Source organism: Watersipora subatra, chromosome 11 (assembly GCF_963576615.1).
Source record: "Watersipora subatra chromosome 11, tzWatSuba1.1, whole genome shotgun sequence".
Taxonomy (NCBI): domain Eukaryota; kingdom Metazoa; phylum Bryozoa; class Gymnolaemata; order Cheilostomatida; family Watersiporidae; genus Watersipora; species Watersipora subatra.
Window position 1 is genome coordinate 43,900,676 of NC_088718.1, and position 20,580 is coordinate 43,921,255.

Genomic DNA, 20,580 nt, shown 5'->3' on the forward strand with positions numbered 1-20,580 from the left:
ATCATCACTACATTTATGAGAAGTAATATCTACAATTGACAGAATTTTCAACACCTAGCAGGGCTGTGACTCAAAAAATTGAATAGGAAGCCCGTATTGAAGCAAAGTGAGGCTAAAGCATAAAGAAAACCGTAAAATACAAAAATTGTGCAGTTTAAACAAGTCAAGGCTTGGTAAGCAGCTGCATGTCAGTTTTCCTAATTTAAACTGAATTTGCACTAGCCAAGGACAAGTAATTCTTGGAAGTTGAAACTAATTTTCAAGCTTTGGAATTGATATAAATTTAACTAATCTCTCAATGTATGTTCAACTAATGTGTTTGACAGCACGATGTGGTATGATTAATAAAAGACAACAAAATTAATCAGTCCATCTGTTGAGCTTTACTGGAGATTTACAGAGCTTCTAACACACCTTCCGCTATACCCATTATATACAAAGAAAAACGCTAATACAAAAGCTACCCTTATTTTATTGCACATCACTTTTTGATTTAAAAATTAACATACAAACATAACCATACACAAAGTTAAATTAATAATAGTTCATGATGATACACATCAAAAAAGCTAAGTACTTCTAGTGTTCATATGATTCTCATAATGTTGAAGTGGGCACCAATCTCTCACAGGTCTAGGACTTCTTGTAGCGCGCTTAACTAGTTGCTCTGCATTACAGTTCAAAACCTTTCTTTCACTCTTATTTCCACTCATGACGGTATCCTTATTCTCATGAGACTGATTAAAACAAAAATCACATTCAAAAGCATTGTTACCTGATACAAGATCATTACGGGTAGCCATATCATTATTTTCATAATTCAATGAGGATTTTCCGGTTTCAACATTGTTATTATTGATTTGTCTCTACACCTGCTAAATAAAACTGCCTACACATGAGTTGACAGCTGAAGTTGACTCATTTCATCTCATGAAATTTTCAGCTCAGAGACCGTGATACTGGTTTGTAATTAAATCATTTTTATTATTAGTTTTCATCTAGGTGGTAGATTGTTGCATAATCTGGTTATGTATATTTTCTTGTCAATTAGAAATACTTTATATAAAAAATATCTCTTCTACTTGTGCTTGTGTTGGTGTCAGCGCCGTTACTAGTGAAGTTTTCTGTTCCGAGCGTTCTGGGTAGTTAACCGTTATATAACTAGCCAAACAAAAACATTCTTTTCTAAGGTGACTATCTACATGTAGTTGATTTTATTAGTCTATATATAAATTTAATTGTTTGTTGTTCTGTTTGTTGTATATCCAGCTAATAGCGATTAATTGATACATGGACACTTAGCTACTAGAAAAAAAAATATATTCCAAAACTTCCCCTGAAACCAAGTTGGAAGCCTGATGCAAAGTGAGAGATCATGATGTGTAACGTTTACAACCACAAATATTCGAAACAATGTTACAAGGTGGCTGCATGATTTAATGGTAGTGTCCTTGGGTTAACACGCTGCATCCACATATGTGAGTTCAATTCTTGTGATGTGCAGTGTTTTATTTAACACCCAGACAGAAAGATAGACACAGCTCTTATTATAGTAAAGATTTAGACTATCTCAAGTTACTTAAAATCATTGGGTAAAAACCTTAACCAATGGCAACTAGATTACCTGCCAGTTAATAAGCTGTCTTAATACCTGTGCAATGCAACACATTTGGCTAGTCTATATATCTACATATTTTCTTTTCAAAGTTTATCGTCTGTCGTCTGTTTTCGGTATGTCCAGATATAGCTATTATTAGAATTTTGGAACAAAGAATCTGTATTGAAAAAGATTTGATTTCGTTCAGCTGTCGTTCGTTCGTCCGACGTTCGTTCGTCATTTGTCCATCAATCGCCGTTGTTCGTTTGTGGTTTGTCCGTGGTTCTTCTGTGGTTCATTCGTGGTTTGTCCGTGGTTTGTCACTAGTTCACCAGTGGTTCGTTTGTGGTTTGTCAGTTGTTCATCAGTGGTTCTTCCGTGATTCGTCCATGGTTCGTTTGTAGTTCATCCGTTGTTCATCCGTTGTTCATCGATTGCTACTCCGTTGTTCGTCTGTTGCTCATTGGTCCAGCATTAGCAATAAAGTCTTAGCAACAAAACATCATCGTCGTACTAGATTGGAACTTGTGACATCCATATCACATGTCTGCTAACAAGTGTGACCACAAGGCTGACCCAATCTTATTATACCCATTGCCATTATCATATACTGTATACTCTTTTTTCACTTGCACATGTTAAATTATTAATTAAAACAGATTCTTTTGCATTTATTTATGAAACAACAAGCTCTTTCATTTTTGCCATACTAGCACGAACTTGTTTTCAGCCATACGATATCAACAAGAATATCTCTCAAAATGAAAAGTAGGTGGTCGGTGTACTGATGTACAAAATGTCGATACGCTGTTGGCTGAAATTCCTCCCAAAATGCCTCAAAGTGATATATAATGCTCACTATCTCAGTTCAGCATTATTTGTTGTAGGTTACGGTAAAAATGAATTTGAAAACAGATAAGTGATAAAATTTTAGCTTTCGACATTGTTGAAGTTTAGTTTAGTAAAATACATTCTAATACTTAGCTTTAAGTATAAGTTTAGTTAGCTAAATTCACTTAAGTTGAATTCAATGTTTATGTGATATGTCTGCCTCGAAGCTAAGAACTCTCCACAGTACGTACTGCACATAGTACAATGTAATGTTACAATTTATTGCAGATCAAAACCCCAAAATAAACAAAAGTTACTGTAGGTAACTATAGTTACCAGGACTAACATATAAATTAGTTACTACTTTTTAAAATTTAAACTAAGCATATACAATTTTGATAACTTTTACTGGGGGGTGTTTGTATTAGATATTTTTAATGTTTTTTTACCACTGTATACGACTTTTTTGCCCTGCAATGCCAAATCTGAAAAAAATTAGAATTATATAATGGTATATCAAGTAATTTCTTGATGTAATTGTAGCAAAACATATTTTGTTTAGCCATTACTGGCTAATTATTTCACATTTGCATTTAGACATTTCTACAAATGTTTTCATTTTTTTCCTGCTTCACTTCCACAAAAACTGTTTTCATTATATGGAGAGTAAAAGTTGAAATTGCATGAAAAAGTTGGCCAACTTTTACAGTTTTTTCTTCTCTTAATTTATTTTAATTGCACATAACACTTTTCTCATGATATTAAATTTGAAAGTTAGAATGGTAACTGTTGTTATATGTTGAATAAAAAGAATGTTCTGTGCCAAGACTTTTTTATTATGCGAGTATTGCCAGGTATTCACCTAGTATATACATAAATCTCAGTAGTTGTTTTTTGTTGGTCTGTCTGTCCATATATTGAGTTATAGCGACAAAGAGTTAAAAATGAAAAATTCTCTGTACTCTGTATTTGAGTTTTAAACATCCAGTTCTTCGGACAACATTTTTTCAATTACACCAAACTTTTCAACCGGCTTAACTATAGAATAAATTGTTTACATGCTCATTACACATGCAAATCCTTTAAGACTACACGCTAAACATTTCATCTAGCATAATGCTACCCATATGCTAAATCTGTTGGCAGAAGAAAAATGCTTAAACTAACATGGACAGCAAAATCATTGTAATCGGTGAAGAGCTGTAGCAGGCACTGCAGCTGGTACAATGTGAATTACACAGAACTAACCAAAGCGCACAGAAATAAACGCATTACACAGAAATAAACAACTTCCTCCATTTAAAAGTTAGAATGGCAGATGTTGTATGTGTTAATTAAAAGTAAGATTTTTTTGCGAAAACTTTTTTATCACCCATGCAATGCCGGGCATCCCTTTGGTTTTATTAAAAAAATGAAAGTACATTTTTGCTGTATTTTTACTAGAAATCCAAAGATGTTTTACTATTCACTTGTGGAACATTCTCTCAATTCTGACTGATTAAAATGGAAAGCAATCGTTTGAGCTTATTAATTTCTGCCACCGAATAACTGGGGTGAGCAGTTATAGATCTTCATATGTTCACAAGTACCTACATGTATGTGCACATTTATTCTTAGATGTAAAGGGGCTATAGTGGTGCAGTACTAGCAGGCTTGAATTTAAATAGCTGCGCTTGATTCTTCCGCGTTAAATTTATTTACTGAATGCTTTTATTGTAGCTTTGAGCAATCGAACAGAGGAGGACAGATACTGCTCTTATGATAGTAAAAGATATTCGCGTTGTACACTGTTTGACCAATCAAACTGAATTTGTTATGTTAGCTAGATTATATTTAATGATTATAATTAAATGTATGTTGTGATTTTCACTTGAATTTGTACAGAACGTGCAAACATGACAGCAGCTCAGGAAGCTAATAGAGGGAAAAGAGAGTTAAGTTGGAAAGAGTTTACATCTGGTACAACAATGCATGGAATAAGATATGTTACTGATAAGAAGATACCTCTCAACAGAAGGTGAGTTCAGCATCAGACCTAATAAATAGAGAGGCTAGGTGATGCCAACCGTGGACAAGCGAATCAGATTGGAGGCAAAAGCTTCGAACATGTAATAAAAGAAGTATGTCATTGAGCTTCAGACAGAGGCCTTGAATGGTAACTTCATGCAGAAAGCTCTCAACCAATTTCAGTTTTCAAATTTCTTTTAGTTAACAGCCTAATATTCTCTATGCTCATAGAATAAAAAGAAAATAACTCTAAGTTTTTATGCAAATGTTCAAAGTTTGCATGTGGCCATATTTATTGATCCAGATAAAAGGCTGTTTCAAGTCCTTGTGAATAATCAGCTACCGGACATGAGTTTGATGGCTAACCACTCAAAGGGTTGTATGAGCATTCAAAACAAACATAATTAAATTGATTGTATTTAATAAAGCGACAATAGAATAATTTTTTGCATAATTTATCAATAAATTGAGAGGTAGGTCAGAGTTCTCATAAAGGGCTATTCAGGAATAGAATTATTAGCTGATCATTTTGAAAACCGACACAATTTTTGAGTAACCTCTTTCAAAATGCCTTCTTAACCATCAGTTACCCTCCTGCAAATAAATTATTATTGTAGTAAAAAGTGATTCTTTTTAATATTCTAGTAGGTATGACCACATTGTTAAGTTGAAATTAGTATCAATTTACGGTAAATAAACATACGGTAAATCGCACCATGAGAGACTTCCAGGTGCTCTGATCATTGCCGCTTATGCACCATTTTCTATAGCTCCTGTGAGTGGCTCAGCTCTGCCTTTCAGTGGTCAACTCAAGGCCAACTCAAAAGCCGACTCTCAGCCAACCAGAAATATTTCCGAAGGGTGTGTTTTCTACTGAGTCAGGGCTTTGCCTAGTCTTGGCAAAGTTTGTCTCGGCATCAGCTGTGGTCTCTAACTTGTCTTTGGTCCCGACGATAAAGCCACCACACTCTCTTTCTCTTAGTGAAGGCCCTAGTAGCTACCCACTCAGCGTCAGAAGGAGAGATCAATTAAAACCAAGACCATTGCTGTCAGGTATCAGACTTCTGTTTTTGTTGAGCATTGATATACTTGGCAACGAATAAGTCTATTATTCTGTAATTGAAAAGCTAAAGGCTGTATTTTTATCATTCATCAAAACTTCTGGATACTTATGATTTTTCTAGCTATAAAGCTAACTAGAAATTCCCCTGTCATACAGCCCACGACTAAAGTGATATTGGAAAAAAGAAAGGGTACTGCTGGTTGAGAAATTAAATATTAGCAGTCAAATGGCACTGCAGTGCAATAGAAGACTGCAATGGTAGCTGCAATGTACTGGGTGTTATTATGTACAACAAACAGCAATAATGAAAGGAAAATATTATATGTTTATATCTCTTTCCTGCAATAGAACAAATGCAATATTAGAAGTAAAATAGCAAGCTGCTGTTTGAAAGTTTGAAAGTTGGTTGTGTTGAATGTAGAATGGTTTTGACAGGGATCTGTAACCAAAGTGAAGAAATGGGTCATGATCACAAAAACCATGGTTAATTCGGGTGTGTGTGTGTGATTTAGAGTTATCTACACTAACAGAAGGTGAAAATTCACAGTTATTTTGAAAAAAAATTTGATTCCAGCTTAATTACAACAGATTTTATGGTCAATAAACTGAATGCATGTTTGCCATTAGTGCGAAAACATAGTTCGGAGAAAACTGCCGCTAAAGTTTGAGAAATGAAAACTAATGCACAGTTTTGTTTACATTTTAAAGCGCCATAGCAACCAATGTCAACAAGTTGTGATGTTCATCTAGATTTTTTAATTAAAATTCAAAAATTATGCTGAATTTAAAAATCTAAACAGATTTTAGTTGGTTTTCATAGAAATAGCTGTATATCTATAAGAAAATCTAGGCCTGTTAATTAATTTTGCAGATATTAAAAACGGCTTGGCAGTACCGCGATATTGGGCACAGCCGTAGTAACATCAACAAAATCTTTAGAACAATAATAACAGTAACATATTGCCCACTATCGGTCACTATATACTTTGACCTTTTAAATTCGAATGGGTATTCTTGTAATTAAATCTTATAATAAGGTTATAAAATCGAATAGTTTTTCTTATAATTAAATATTGTAATAATCTTATAAGAATTGTTATAAAAACATCATCGTCATTTCCTTTACTTTCACAGCTTTGGACATCAGTTGGAATACCAAAGTACTCATTGTAAGTGTCCAAAATGTCAGTTAACTTTAAAATCGGCTAAAAATAAACGATTACTTTTCAATACTTCTACGTTAATTACAGAAACCTTCGGCAATTGGACAACGCCATAGACTGGTGAAATGTGCACACTTTTCTTGTGTGATGCGCACGACTTAATGGTTCTTCTCTCTGTCACACGGATTATCGGCATTACGTTGGCCTGTCTTAATTTTGATTAAAACTGACTTGTAAGGTTTTAATGACGATTTTAGGCCAACTTAATCTATCTAATTATATATTATCCGATCAGATGGGTAAGTTTCAGCATATTTTCTACACTTTTCAGAGACTTAGTAACATATTCAAGTGGGTTTATATGTGTTTCGTATCCTTATTATACTTAAACGACTCCAAACAAAAATGGTTAAATTTGTGGAGGAGATTTCGGTACAACAGTTTGGGTACAGCGTAGATGACTAATTTTCGGAACTTGTGTGCGCATATGCATTTAACATATAATTCCCAAACACTAGCTTCACTCGTGTTTGGTCAAGGGACAAGTTACTAAATAAATGAAATCACATTCTGTACTCCTCAGACTGATTTCAAAGTGTTTATAAACTATTACTGTTATTCAAACACTAGAAAAACTCAGTATTTCAAAACTGTGAAATAACCGCATTATAAGCTTCAAATTATTGAAAAACATAACATTGGTCTATCGGCGACAAGGACTAAAACCCACAGATAAAATAGGTGTAACTATTCACACTATATCATCTGATAATGGCAGAGGCAATTGACAAGCTGATTAAGCTGATCCAGTTGCAGCAAAAAGAAACTCAACAAAATTGACAAGAACAAGAACAAGCTAGACAAGAACAATAGCGAGCTAGACAAGAAAAAGAGCAAGCTAAACCAGAACAAAATCAAGCTAGACAAAAACAAGATCAAGCTAGACAAGAATAAGAGCCAGCTAGACAAGGAAAAGAGCAAACTAAACAAGAAAAAAATCAAGCTAGACAAGAACAAGAGCAGGCTAGACCAGAACAAAATAAAGCTAGACAAAAACACGAGCAAGATAGACAAGAAAAACAGCAAGCTAAACAAGAACACGAGCAAGCTAGACAAAAACAAGAACAAGCTAAACAAGAACAAGAGCAGGCTAGACCAGAACAAAAGTAAGCTAGACAAAAACAAGAGTAAGCTAGACAAGAACAAGAGAAAGCTAGACCAGAACAAGAGCAAGCTAGACAAGAACAAGAGCAAGCTGGACCAGAACAAGAGCAAGCTATACAAGAACTAGAGCAAGCTAGACAAGAACAAGAGCAAGCTAGACGAGAACAAGAGCAAGCTAGACAAGAACAAGAGCAAGCTAGACCAGAACAAGAGCAAGCTAGACAAGAACAAGAGCAAGCTAGACAAGAACAAGAGCAAGCTACACAAAAACAAGAGCAAGTTAGACAAGAATAAGAGCAAGCTAGACCAGAACAAGAGCAAGCTAGACAAGAACAAGAGCAAGCTAGACAAGAACAAGAGCAAGCTAGACAAAAACAAGAACAAGCTAAACAAGAACAAAAGCAAGCTAGACAAGAACAAAAGCAAGCTGGACCAGAACAAGAGCAAGCTATACAAGAACTAGAGCAAGCTAGACAAGAACAAGAGCAAGCTAGACAAGAACAAGAGCAAGCTAGACAAGAACAAGAGCAAGCTAGACCAGAACAAGAGCAAGCTAGACAAGAACAAGAGCAAGCTAGACAAGAACAAGAGCAAGCTACACAAAAACAAGAGCAAGTTAGACAAGAATAAGAGCAAGCTAGACCAGAACAAGAGCAAGCTAGACAAGAACAAGAGCAAGCTAGACAAGAACAAGAGCAAGCTAGACAAGAACAAGAGCAAGCTAGACAAGAACAAGAGCAAGCTAGACCAGAACAAGAGCAAGCTAGACAAGAACAAGAGCAAGCTAGACAAGAACAAGAGCAAGCTACACAAAAACAAGAGCAAGTTAGACAAGAATAAGAGCAAGCTAGACAAGAACAAGAGCAAGATAGACAAGAACAAGAGCAAGCTAGACAAGAACAAGAGCAAGATAGACAAGAACAAGAGCAAGCTAGACAAGAACAAGAGCAAGCTAGACAAGAACAAGAGCAAGCTAGACAAGAACAAGAGCAAGATAGACAAGAACAAGAGCAAGCTAGACAAGAACAAGAGCAAGCTAGACAAGAACAAGAGCAAGCTAGACAAGAATAAGAGCAAGCTAGACAAGAACAAGAGCAGGCTAGACCAGAACAAGAGCAAGCTATACAAGAACAAGAGTAAGCTAGACAAGAACAAGAGCAAGCTAGACAAGAACAAGAACAAGCTAGACCAGAACAAGAGCAAGCTAGACAAGAACAAGAGCAAGCTAGACAAGAACAAGAGCAAGCTAGACAAGAACAAGAGCAAGCTAGACCAGAACAAGAGTAAGCTAGACAAGAACAAGAGCAGACTAGACAAGAACAAGAGTAAGCTAGACAAGAACAAGAGCAAGCTAGACAAGAACAAGAGCAAGCTAGACCAGAACAAGAGCAAGCTAGACAAGAATAAGAGCAAGCTAGACAAGAACAAGAGCAAGCTAGACCAGAACAAGAGCAGACTAGACAAGAACAAGAGTAAGCTAGACCAGAACAAGAGCAAGCTAGACAAGAATAAGAGCAAGCTAGACAAGAACAAGAGCAAGATAGACAAGAACAAGAGCAAGCTAGACAAGAACAAGAGCAAGCTAGACAAGAACAAGAGCAAGATAGACAAGAACAAGAGCAAGCTAGACAAGAACAAGAGCAAGCTAGACAAGAACAAGAGCAAGATAGACAAGAACAAGAGCAAGCTAGACAAGAACAAGAGCAAGCTAGACCAGAACAAGAGCAAGCTAGACAAGAATAAGAGCAAGCTAGACAAGAACAAGAGCAAGATAGACAAGAACAAGAGCAAGCTAGACAAGAACAAGAGCAAGCTTGACAAGAACAAGAGCAAGCTAGACAAGAACAAGAGCAAGCTAGACAAGAACAAGAGCAAGCTAGACAAGAACAAGAGCAAGCTAGACAAGAACAGGAGCAAGCTAGACAAGAACAAGAGCAAGCTAGACAAGAACAAGAGTAAGCTAGACAAGAATAAGAGCAAGCTAGACAAGAACAAGAGCAAGATAGACAAGAACAAGAGCAAGCTAGACAAGAACAAGAGCAAGCTAGACAAGAACAAGAGCAAACTAGACAAGAACAAGAGCAAGCTAGACAAGAACAAGAGCAAGCTAGACAAGAACAAGAGCAAGATAGACAAGAACAAGAGCAAGCTAGACAAAAACAGGAGCAAGCTAGACAAGAACAAGAGCAAGCTAGACAAGAACAAGAGCAAGCTAGACAAGAACAAGAGCAAGCTAGACAAGAACAAGAGCAAGATAGACAAGAACAAGAGCAAGCTAGACCAGAACAAGAGCAAGCTAGACAAGAACAAGAGCAAGCTAGACAAGAACAAGAGCAAGATAGACAAGAACAAGAGCAAGCTAGACAAGAACAGGAGCAAGCTAGACAAGAACAAGAGTAAGCTAGACAAGAATAAGAGCAAGCTAGACAAGAACAAGAGCAGGGTAGACCAGAACAAGAGCAAGCTATACAAGAACAAGAGTAAGCTAGACAAGAACAAGAGCAAGCTAGACAAGAACAAGAACAAGCTAGACCAGAACAAGAGCAAGCTAGACAAGAACAAGAGCAAGCTAGACAAGAACAAGAGCAAGCTAGACAAGAACAAGAGCAAGCTAGACAAGAACAAGAGCAAGATAGACAAGAACAAGAGCAAGCTAGACAAGAACAAGAGCAAGCTAGACAAGAACAAGAGCAAGCTAGACAAGAACAAGAGCAAGATAGACAAGAACAAGAGCAAGCTAGACAAGAACAGGAGCAAGCTAGACAAGAACAAGAGTAAGCTAGACAAGAATAAGAGCAAGCTAGACAAGAACAAGAGCAGGCTAGACCAGAACAAGAGCAAGCTATACAAGAACAAGAGTAAGATAGACAAGAACAAGAGTAAGCTAGACCAGAACAAGAGCAAGCTAGACAAGAATAAGAGCAAGCTAGACAAGAACAAGAGCAAGCTAGACCAGAACAAGAGCAGACTAGACAAGAACAAGAGTAAGCTAGACCAGAACAAGAGCAAGCTATACAAGAACAAGAGTAAGCTAGACAAGAACAAGAGCAAGCCAGACCAGAACAAGAGTAAGCTAGACAAGAACAAGAGCAAGCTAGACAAGAACAAGAGCAAGCTAGACAAGAACAAGAGCAAGCTAGACCAGAACAAGAGCAAGCTAGACAAGAATAAGAGCAAGCTAGACAAGAACAAGAGCAGGCTAGACCAGAACAAGAGTAAGCTAGACAAGAACAAGAGCAAGCTAGACCAGAACAAGAGCAAGCTAGACAAGAACAAGAGCAAGCTAGACAAGAACAAGAGCAAGCTACACAAAAACAAGAGCAAGTTAGACAAGAATAAGAGCAAGCTAGACCAGAACAAGAGCAAGCTAGACAAGAACAAGAGCAAGCTAGACAAGAACAAGAGCAAGCTAGACAAGAACAAGAGCAAGCTAGACAAGAACAAGAGCAAGCTAGACCAGAACAAGAGCAAGCTAGACAAGAACAAGAGCAAGCTAGACAAGAACAAGAGCAAGCTACACAAAAACAAGAGCAAGTTAGACAAGAATAAGAGCAAGCTAGACAAGAACAAGAGCAAGATAGACAAGAACAAGAGCAAGCTAGACAAGAACAAGAGCAAGATAGACAAGAACAAGAGCAAGCTAGACAAGAACAAGAGCAAGCTAGACAAGAACAAGAGCAAGCTAGACAAGAACAAGAGCAAGATAGACAAGAACAAGAGCAAGCTAGACAAGAACAAGAGCAAGCTAGACAAGAACAAGAGCAAGCTAGACAAGAATAAGAGCAAGCTAAACCAGAACAAAATCAAGGGACAAGTTACTAAATAAATGAAATCACATTCTGTACTCCTCAGACTGATTTCAAAGTGTTTATAAACTATTACTGTTATTCAAACACTAGAAAAACTCAGTATTTCAAAACTGTGAAATAACCGCATTATAAGCTTCAAATTATTGAAAAACATAACATTGGTCTATCGGCGACAAGGACTAAAACCCACAGATAAAATAGGTGTAACTATTCACACTATATCATCTGATAATGGCAGAGGCAATTGACAAGCTGATTAAGCTGATCCAGTTGCAGCAAAAAGAAACTCAACAAAATTGACAAGAACAAGAACAAGCTAGACAAGAACAATAGCGAGCTAGACAAGAAAAAGAGCAAGCTAAACCAGAACAAAATCAAGCTAGACAAAAACAAGATCAAGCTAGACAAGAATAAGAGCCAGCTAGACAAGGAAAAGAGCAAACTAAACAAGAAAAAAATCAAGCTAGACAAGAACAAGAGCAGGCTAGACCAGAACAAAATAAAGCTAGACAAAAACACGAGCAAGATAGACAAGAAAAACAGCAAGCTAAACAAGAACACGAGCAAGCTAGACAAAAACAAGAACAAGCTAAACAAGAACAAGAGCAGGCTAGACCAGAACAAAAGTAAGCTAGACAAAAACAAGAGTAAGCTAGACAAGAACAAGAGAAAGCTAGACCAGAACAAGAGCAAGCTAGACAAGAACAAGAGCAAGCTGGACCAGAACAAGAGCAAGCTATACAAGAACTAGAGCAAGCTAGACAAGAACAAGAGCAAGCTAGACAAGAACAAGAGCAAGCTAGACAAGAACAAGAGCAAGCTAGACCAGAACAAGAGCAAGCTAGACAAGAACAAGAGCAAGCTAGACAAGAACAAGAGCAAGCTACACAAAAACAAGAGCAAGTTAGACAAGAATAAGAGCAAGCTAGACCAGAACAAGAGCAAGCTAGACAAGAACAAGAGCAAGCTAGACAAGAACAAGAGCAAGCTAGACAAAAACAAGAACAAGCTAAACAAGAACAAAAGCAAGCTAGACAAGAACAAAAGCAAGCTGGACCAGAACAAGAGCAAGCTATACAAGAACTAGAGCAAGCTAGACAAGAACAAGAGCAAGCTAGACAAGAACAAGAGCAAGCTAGACAAGAACAAGAGCAAGCTAGACCAGAACAAGAGCAAGCTAGACAAGAACAAGAGCAAGCTAGACAAGAACAAGAGCAAGCTACACAAAAACAAGAGCAAGTTAGACAAGAATAAGAGCAAGCTAGACCAGAACAAGAGCAAGCTAGACAAGAACAAGAGCAAGCTAGACAAGAACAAGAGCAAGCTAGACAAGAACAAGAGCAAGCTAGACAAGAACAAGAGCAAGCTAGACCAGAACAAGAGCAAGCTAGACAAGAACAAGAGCAAGCTAGACAAGAACAAGAGCAAGCTACACAAAAACAAGAGCAAGTTAGACAAGAATAAGAGCAAGCTAGACAAGAACAAGAGCAAGATAGACAAGAACAAGAGCAAGCTAGACAAGAACAAGAGCAAGATAGACAAGAACAAGAGCAAGCTAGACAAGAACAAGAGCAAGCTAGACAAGAACAAGAGCAAGCTAGACAAGAACAAGAGCAAGATAGACAAGAACAAGAGCAAGCTAGACAAGAACAAGAGCAAGCTAGACAAGAACAAGAGCAAGCTAGACAAGAATAAGAGCAAGCTAGACAAGAACAAGAGCAGGCTAGACCAGAACAAGAGCAAGCTATACAAGAACAAGAGTAAGCTAGACAAGAACAAGAGCAAGCTAGACAAGAACAAGAACAAGCTAGACCAGAACAAGAGCAAGCTAGACAAGAACAAGAGCAAGCTAGACAAGAACAAGAGCAAGCTAGACAAGAACAAGAGCAAGCTAGACCAGAACAAGAGTAAGCTAGACAAGAACAAGAGCAGACTAGACAAGAACAAGAGTAAGCTAGACAAGAACAAGAGCAAGCTAGACAAGAACAAGAGCAAGCTAGACCAGAACAAGAGCAAGCTAGACAAGAATAAGAGCAAGCTAGACAAGAACAAGAGCAAGCTAGACCAGAACAAGAGCAGACTAGACAAGAACAAGAGCAAGCTAGACCAGAACAAGAGCAAGCTAGACAAGAATAAGAGCAAGCTAGACAAGAACAAGAGCAAGATAGACAAGAACAAGAGCAAGCTAGACAAGAACAAGAGCAAGCTAGACAAGAACAAGAGCAAGATAGACAAGAACAAGAGCAAGCTAGACAAGAACAAGAGCAAGCTAGACAAGAACAAGAGCAAGATAGACAAGAACAAGAGCAAGCTAGACAAGAACAAGAGCAAGCTAGACCAGAACAAGAGCAAGCTAGACAAGAATAAGAGCAAGCTAGACAAGAACAAGAGCAAGATAGACAAGAACAAGAGCAAGCTAGACAAGAACAAGAGCAAGCTTGACAAGAACAAGAGCAAGCTAGACAAGAACAAGAGCAAGCTAGACAAGAACAAGAGCAAGCTAGACAAGAACAAGAGCAAGCTAGACAAGAACAGGAGCAAGCTAGACAAGAACAAGAGCAAGCTAGACAAGAACAAGAGTAAGCTAGACAAGAATAAGAGCAAGCTAGACAAGAACAAGAGCAAGATAGACAAGAACAAGAGCAAGCTAGACAAGAACAAGAGCAAGCTAGACAAGAACAAGAGCAAACTAGACAAGAACAAGAGCAAGCTAGACAAGAACAAGAGCAAGCTAGACAAGAACAAGAGCAAGATAGACAAGAACAAGAGCAAGCTAGACAAGAACAGGAGCAAGCTAGACAAGAACAAGAGCAAGCTAGACAAGAACAAGAGCAAGCTAGACAAGAACAAGAGCAAGCTAGACAAGAACAAGAGCAAGATAGACAAGAACAAGAGCAAGCTAGACAAGAACAAGAGCAAGCTAGACAAGAACAAGAGCAAGCTAGACAAGAACAAGAGCAAGATAGACAAGAACAAGAGCAAGCTAGACAAGAACAGGAGCAAGCTAGACAAGAACAAGAGTAAGCTAGACAAGAATAAGAGCAAGCTAGACAAGAACAAGAGCAGGGTAGACCAGAACAAGAGCAAGCTATACAAGAACAAGAGTAAGCTAGACAAGAACAAGAGCAAGCTAGACAAGAACAAGAACAAGCTAGACCAGAACAAGAGCAAGCTAGACAAGAACAAGAGCAAGCTAGACAAGAACAAGAGCAAGCTAGACAAGAACAAGAGCAAGCTAGACAAGAACAAGAGCAAGATAGACAAGAACAAGAGCAAGCTAGACAAGAACAAGAGCAAGCTAGACAAGAACAAGAGCAAGCTAGACAAGAACAAGAGCAAGATAGACAAGAACAAGAGCAAGCTAGACAAGAACAGGAGCAAGCTAGACAAGAACAAGAGTAAGCTAGACAAGAATAAGAGCAAGCTAGACAAGAACAAGAGCAGGCTAGACCAGAACAAGAGCAAGCTATACAAGAACAAGAGTAAGATAGACAAGAACAAGAGTAAGCTAGACCAGAACAAGAGCAAGCTAGACAAGAATAAGAGCAAGCTAGACAAGAACAAGAGCAAGCTAGACCAGAACAAGAGCAGACTAGACAAGAACAAGAGTAAGCTAGACCAGAACAAGAGCAAGCTATACAAGAACAAGAGTAAGCTAGACAAGAACAAGAGCAAGCCAGACCAGAACAAGAGTAAGCTAGACAAGAACAAGAGCAAGCTAGACAAGAACAAGAGCAAGCTAGACAAGAACAAGAGCAAGCTAGACCAGAACAAGAGCAAGCTAGACAAGAATAAGAGCAAGCTAGACAAGAACAAGAGCAGGCTAGACCAGAACAAGAGTAAGCTAGACAAGAACAAGAGCAAGCTAGACAAGAACAAGAACAAGCTAGACCAGAACAAGAGCAAGCTAGACAAGAACAAGAGCAGACTAGACAAGAACAAGAGTAAGCTAGACAAGAACAAGAGCAAGCTAGACAAGAACAAGAGCAAGCGAGACCAGAACAAGAGCAAGCTAGACAAGAATAAGAGCAAGCTAGACAAGAACAAGAGCAAGCTAGACCAGAACAAGAGCAGACTAGACAAGAACAAGAGTAAGCTAGACCAGAACAAGAGCAAGCTAGACAAGAACAGGAGCAAGCTAGACAAGAACAAGAGCAAGCTAGACAAGAACAAGAGTAAGCTAGACCAGAACAAGAGCAAGCTAGACCAGAACAAGAGCAAGCTAGACAAGAACAGGAGCAAGCTAGACAAGAACAAGAGCAAGCTAGACAAGAACAAGAGTAAGCTAGACAAGAACAAGAGCAAGCTAGACAAGAACAAGAGCAAGCTAGACCAGAACAAGAGTAAGCTAGACAAGAACAAGAGCAAGCTAGACAAGAACAAGAGCAAGCTAGACAAGAACAAGAGCAAGCTAGACAAGAACAAGAGCAAGCTAGACAAGAACAAGAGCAAGCTAGACAAGAACAAGAACAAGCTAGACAAGAACAAGAGCAAGCTAGACAAGAACAAGAGCAAGCTAGACAAGAACAGGAGCAAGCTAGACAAGAACAAGAGCAAGCTAGACAAGAACAAGAGTAAGCTAGACAAGAACAAGAGCAAGCTAGACCAGAACAAGAGCAAGCTAGACAAGAACAAGAGCAAGCTAGACAAGAACAAGAGCAAGCTAGACCAGAACAAGAGTAAGCTAGACAAGAACAAGAGCAGACTAGACAAGAACAAGAGTAAGCTAGACAAGAACAAGAGCAAGCTAGACAAGAACAAGAGCAAGCTAGACAAGAACAAGAGCAAGCTAGACCAGAACAAGAGTAAGCTAGACAAGAACAAGAGCAGACTAGACAAGAACAAGAGTAAGCTAGACAAGAACAAGAGCAAGCTAGACAAGAACAAGAGCAAGCTAGACCAGAACAAGAGCAAGCTAGACAAGAATAAGACCAAGCTAGACAAGAACAAGAGCAAGCTAGACCAGAACAAGAGCAGACTAGACAAGAACAAGAGTAAGCTAGACCAGAACAAGAGCAAGCTAGACAAGAATAAGAGCAAGCTAGACAAGAACAAGAGCAGGCTAGACCAGAACAAGAGCAAGCTATACAAGAACAAGAGTAAGCTAGACAAGAACAAGAGCAAGCTAGACAAGAACAAGAACAAGCTAGACCAGAACAAGAGTAAGCTAGACAAGAACAATAGCTAGCCAGACAACAACAAGAGCAAGGTAGACAAGAACAAGAGCAAGCTAGACAAGAACAAAAGCAAGCTGGACAAAAACAAGAACAAGCTAGACAAGAACAAGAGCAAGCTAGACAAGAACAGGAGCAAGCTAGACCAGAACAAGAGCAAGCTAGACAAGAACAAGAGCAAGCTAGACAAGAACAAGAGCAAGCTAGACAAGAACAAGAGCAAGATAGACAAGAACAAGAGCAAGCTAGACAAGAACAGGAGCAAGCTAGACAAGAACAAGAGCAAGCTAGACAAGAACAAGAGTAAGCTAGACAAGAACAAGAGCAAGCTAGACCAGAACAAGAGCAAGCTAGACAAGAATAAGAGCAAGCTAGACAAGAACAAGAGCAGGCTAGACCAGAACAAGAGCAAGCTATACAAGAACAAGAGTAAGCTAGACAAGAACAAGAGCAAGCTAGACAAGAACAAGAACAAGCTAGACCAGAACAAGAGCAAGCTAGACAAGAACAAGAGCAAGCTAGACAAGAACAAGAGCAAGCTAGACAAGAACAAGAGCAAGCTAGACCAGAACAAGAGTAAGCTAGACAAGAACAAGAGCAGACTAGACAAGAACAAGAGTAAGCTAGACAAGAACAAGAGCAAGCTAGACAAGAACAAGAGCAAGCTAGACCAGAACAAGAGCAAGCTAGACAAGAATAAGACCAAGCTAGACAAGAACAAGAGCAAGCTAGACCAGAACAAGAGCAGACTAGACAAGAACAAGAGTAAGCTAGACCAGAACAAGAGCAAGCTATACAAGAACAAGAGTAAGCTAGACAAGAACAAGAGCAAGCTAGACCAGAACAAGAGTAAGCTAGACAAGAACAAGAGCAAGCTAGACAAGAACAAGAGCAAGCTAGACAAGAACAAGAGCAAGCTAGACCAGAACAAGAGCAAGCTAGACAAGAATAAGAGCAAGCTAGACAAGAACAAGAGCAGGCTAGACCAGAACAAGAGTAAGCTAGACAAGAACAAGAGCAAGCTAGACAAGAACAAGAACAAGCTAGACCAGAACAAGAGCAAGCTAGACAAGAACAAGAGCAAGCTAGACAAGAACAAGAGCAAGCTAGACAAGAACAAGAGCAAGTTAGACCAGAACAAGAGTAAGCTAGACAAGAACAAGAGCAGACTAGACAAGAACAAGAGTAAGCTAGACAAGAACAAGAGCAAGCTAGACAAGAACAAGAGCAAGCTAGACCAGAACAAGAGCAAGCTAGACAAGAATAAGAGCAAGCTAGACAAGAACAAGAGCAAGCTAGACCAGAACAAGAGCAGACTAGACAAGAACAAGAGTAAGCTAGACCAGAACAAGAGCAAGCTATACAAGAACAAGAGTAAGCTAGACAAGAACAACAGCAAGCTAGACCAGAACAAGAGTAAGCTAGACAAGAACAAGAGCAGACTAGACAAGAACAAGAGTAAGCTAGACCAGAACAAGAGCAAGCTATCCAAGAACAAGAGTAAGCTAGACAAGAACAAGAGCAAGCTAGACAAGAACAAGAGCAAGCTAGACAAGAACAAGAGCAAGCTAGACCAGAACAAGAGCAAGCTAGACAAGAATAAGAGCAAGCTAGACAAGAACAAGAGAAACTTCACAAGAACATGAGCAAGATGGATGAGAATAGAAAATTAATAGAACTAGTTCTGGAAGAATTAAGAGAGAACACAATTTTTACAATCATTACATACCAGCCAGATACATCAATACGAATAGATTGCAAACAACTATGTGAAGAATTTTCTGAGGTTTTTGATAACGAGCTTTAATGTCTCAAAGACTACCAACTAGAAATAAACTTCAAAGCTACAGATACACTAAGGTTTTGCCGAGCACGACCAGTACCATTTGCAATATGTGATGAATTAAATAGAGCTTATGATGAAGGAAAAGCCAAAGGAGTTTGGGATTTTCACCAAGTCAACGGCTAAATGGAAGACTGATCAGATGCAAGATTGACAACCTTTGTTCATCTCTAGCTCACTTGGCACAACAACATCAGTCAAGAGTGGCAAATCAGGCAAACCAATCTACAGATCAATCTCACAAGATAGCAGCAAGAAAACACAAATACACAGTAGGAAATACTTGTTATGCACACTATTATTGTAGACAAAGACAAGTAGGACATTCTAGATGGGTTTTAGTTGTAGTTACCAAACTCTACGGAACTTGCAGTGTAAATGTGAAGGTTGTACCAAAAAAGCCTACCCGGAGACGACATGCAGGGCAGATGAAGATGGCAACTCTGGTGAGGAACCTAAAATGTCCAAGGAGCCTCAACCATCAGTACCTGTACCACATATAGCTGCACCAGATTCAGTTCCACCGCAATCTATACCCACTGCCCAAAGAAGTCAGAGACGCAATTACAGACTCCCTTATGGAGATTAATATTGAGCACACAACCCTCGCAGATCTAAATGTAACAGACAGACTTAATACAGGCTTTTAGTTTGGTCAGAAGGTGTTAAGTTACTTCAAAGCAAAAAAATCTATTATTCTATTATTGAAAAGCTAAAGGCTATATTTTTATCGTCTATTAAAGCTTTTTGATGCTTATACCTTTTCTAGCTATAAAGCTAACATATTGCTATATAAACAAAATCAAATTTTGCACTCATTAGTCTGATTCTCGAGTCACGAATAAACTACTACTGTTATTCAAACACTGGAAGAACTCAGTAATTTAAACTTTGGAAATAACCACATTATAAACTTCAAGTTATTAGAAACATAACATTAAGTCTCGGCTTGCCTCTTCCAGCTTCCTAGCCCAATTCAAACTGGAGGCCCGCATGGCAAACTTTTGCAAGTCATGGCTATTCTTTAATAAATGCCGGGCTTGCTAATCCTGTCAGTTGTTGTCTGCTGGCTCATCTGCAAGCAAGCAACTTAGAACACAAAACAGTCAAACCGAGTGGGAGTCAGCAATGCTAAACTCTGTTCTGCTCGTTTTGCTGATTTGGTAGGTAGAGTGTATATGGGCTGATCCGGAGGCTCACAAAAACAAGACAGGTTCGGTGCAGACATCCGACTATGCATTGACTGGAATTCTGGAGATGCAGCTGATTCTGAGTGAAACCTGTAGAAGAAAACACTTCTTGAGTATAAACTTGGTGTGTTAATTCAGCCTAAAAGAAAGGTACTGTGCAAGCCGGCCATGCCATTTTTAAAGCAGGCTTCGACTACCAACAGTTTGGGGTTCATTGAGCTAGTCTCTGAGTGCACTCTTAGTAATGCAGCCTGGTGATAGCTGGCTCTAGCTTGAGTTGTGCTATTATGGCTGAACTGTCCTCCTGTATCCAGGCTCCGGCTTTCCAAATGCCTCAGAACAATTCCGGATAGCTACACCCAGAGGCTCCTTCACTGCGACCTTGTTTAGGGTTGTGGTGGCAGACCTTTTCTGTGTTGTCTCTCCATCACTCGTTGGACTTTAACAGGCTCGAGTCCAACGCAGAATGGTTTCTCTGACCAGCAGTAAAATTGCCTTTCGCTGAGGTTAAATTAGTTTGAGATCTCAGTTCAATTGGTAGTCGGCACTACGGTTGCCGCCCTTGGCTGTTTTCCCAGTTATGTGGCTTCTAGCTGGAGCAGTATTTACGGATATACCACTGGCTTCCACACTCCCAACTCTGAAAAAGTTTCTTTGCCGTGGCCTTTCTAAGCCTGTCGTTTTTCTTTTGCAGTAGTTGAGCATGATTTGTCAGCTGTTATGCAAATACTACAGTCAA

General features: G+C 38.8%; 2 pseudogenes; both read left to right on the top strand.

Annotated features, from left to right (window-relative positions):
- Positions 1 to 4,323: 4,323 nt before the first annotated feature.
- On the top strand, positions 4,324 to 9,673 carry LOC137408109 (golgin subfamily A member 6-like protein 7; annotated as a pseudogene).
- An 807-nt stretch (positions 9,674 to 10,480) lies between these two features.
- Positions 10,481 to 20,286, top strand: LOC137408110 (golgin subfamily A member 6-like protein 25; annotated as a pseudogene).
- The last annotated feature ends 294 nt before the right edge of the window (positions 20,287 to 20,580 follow it).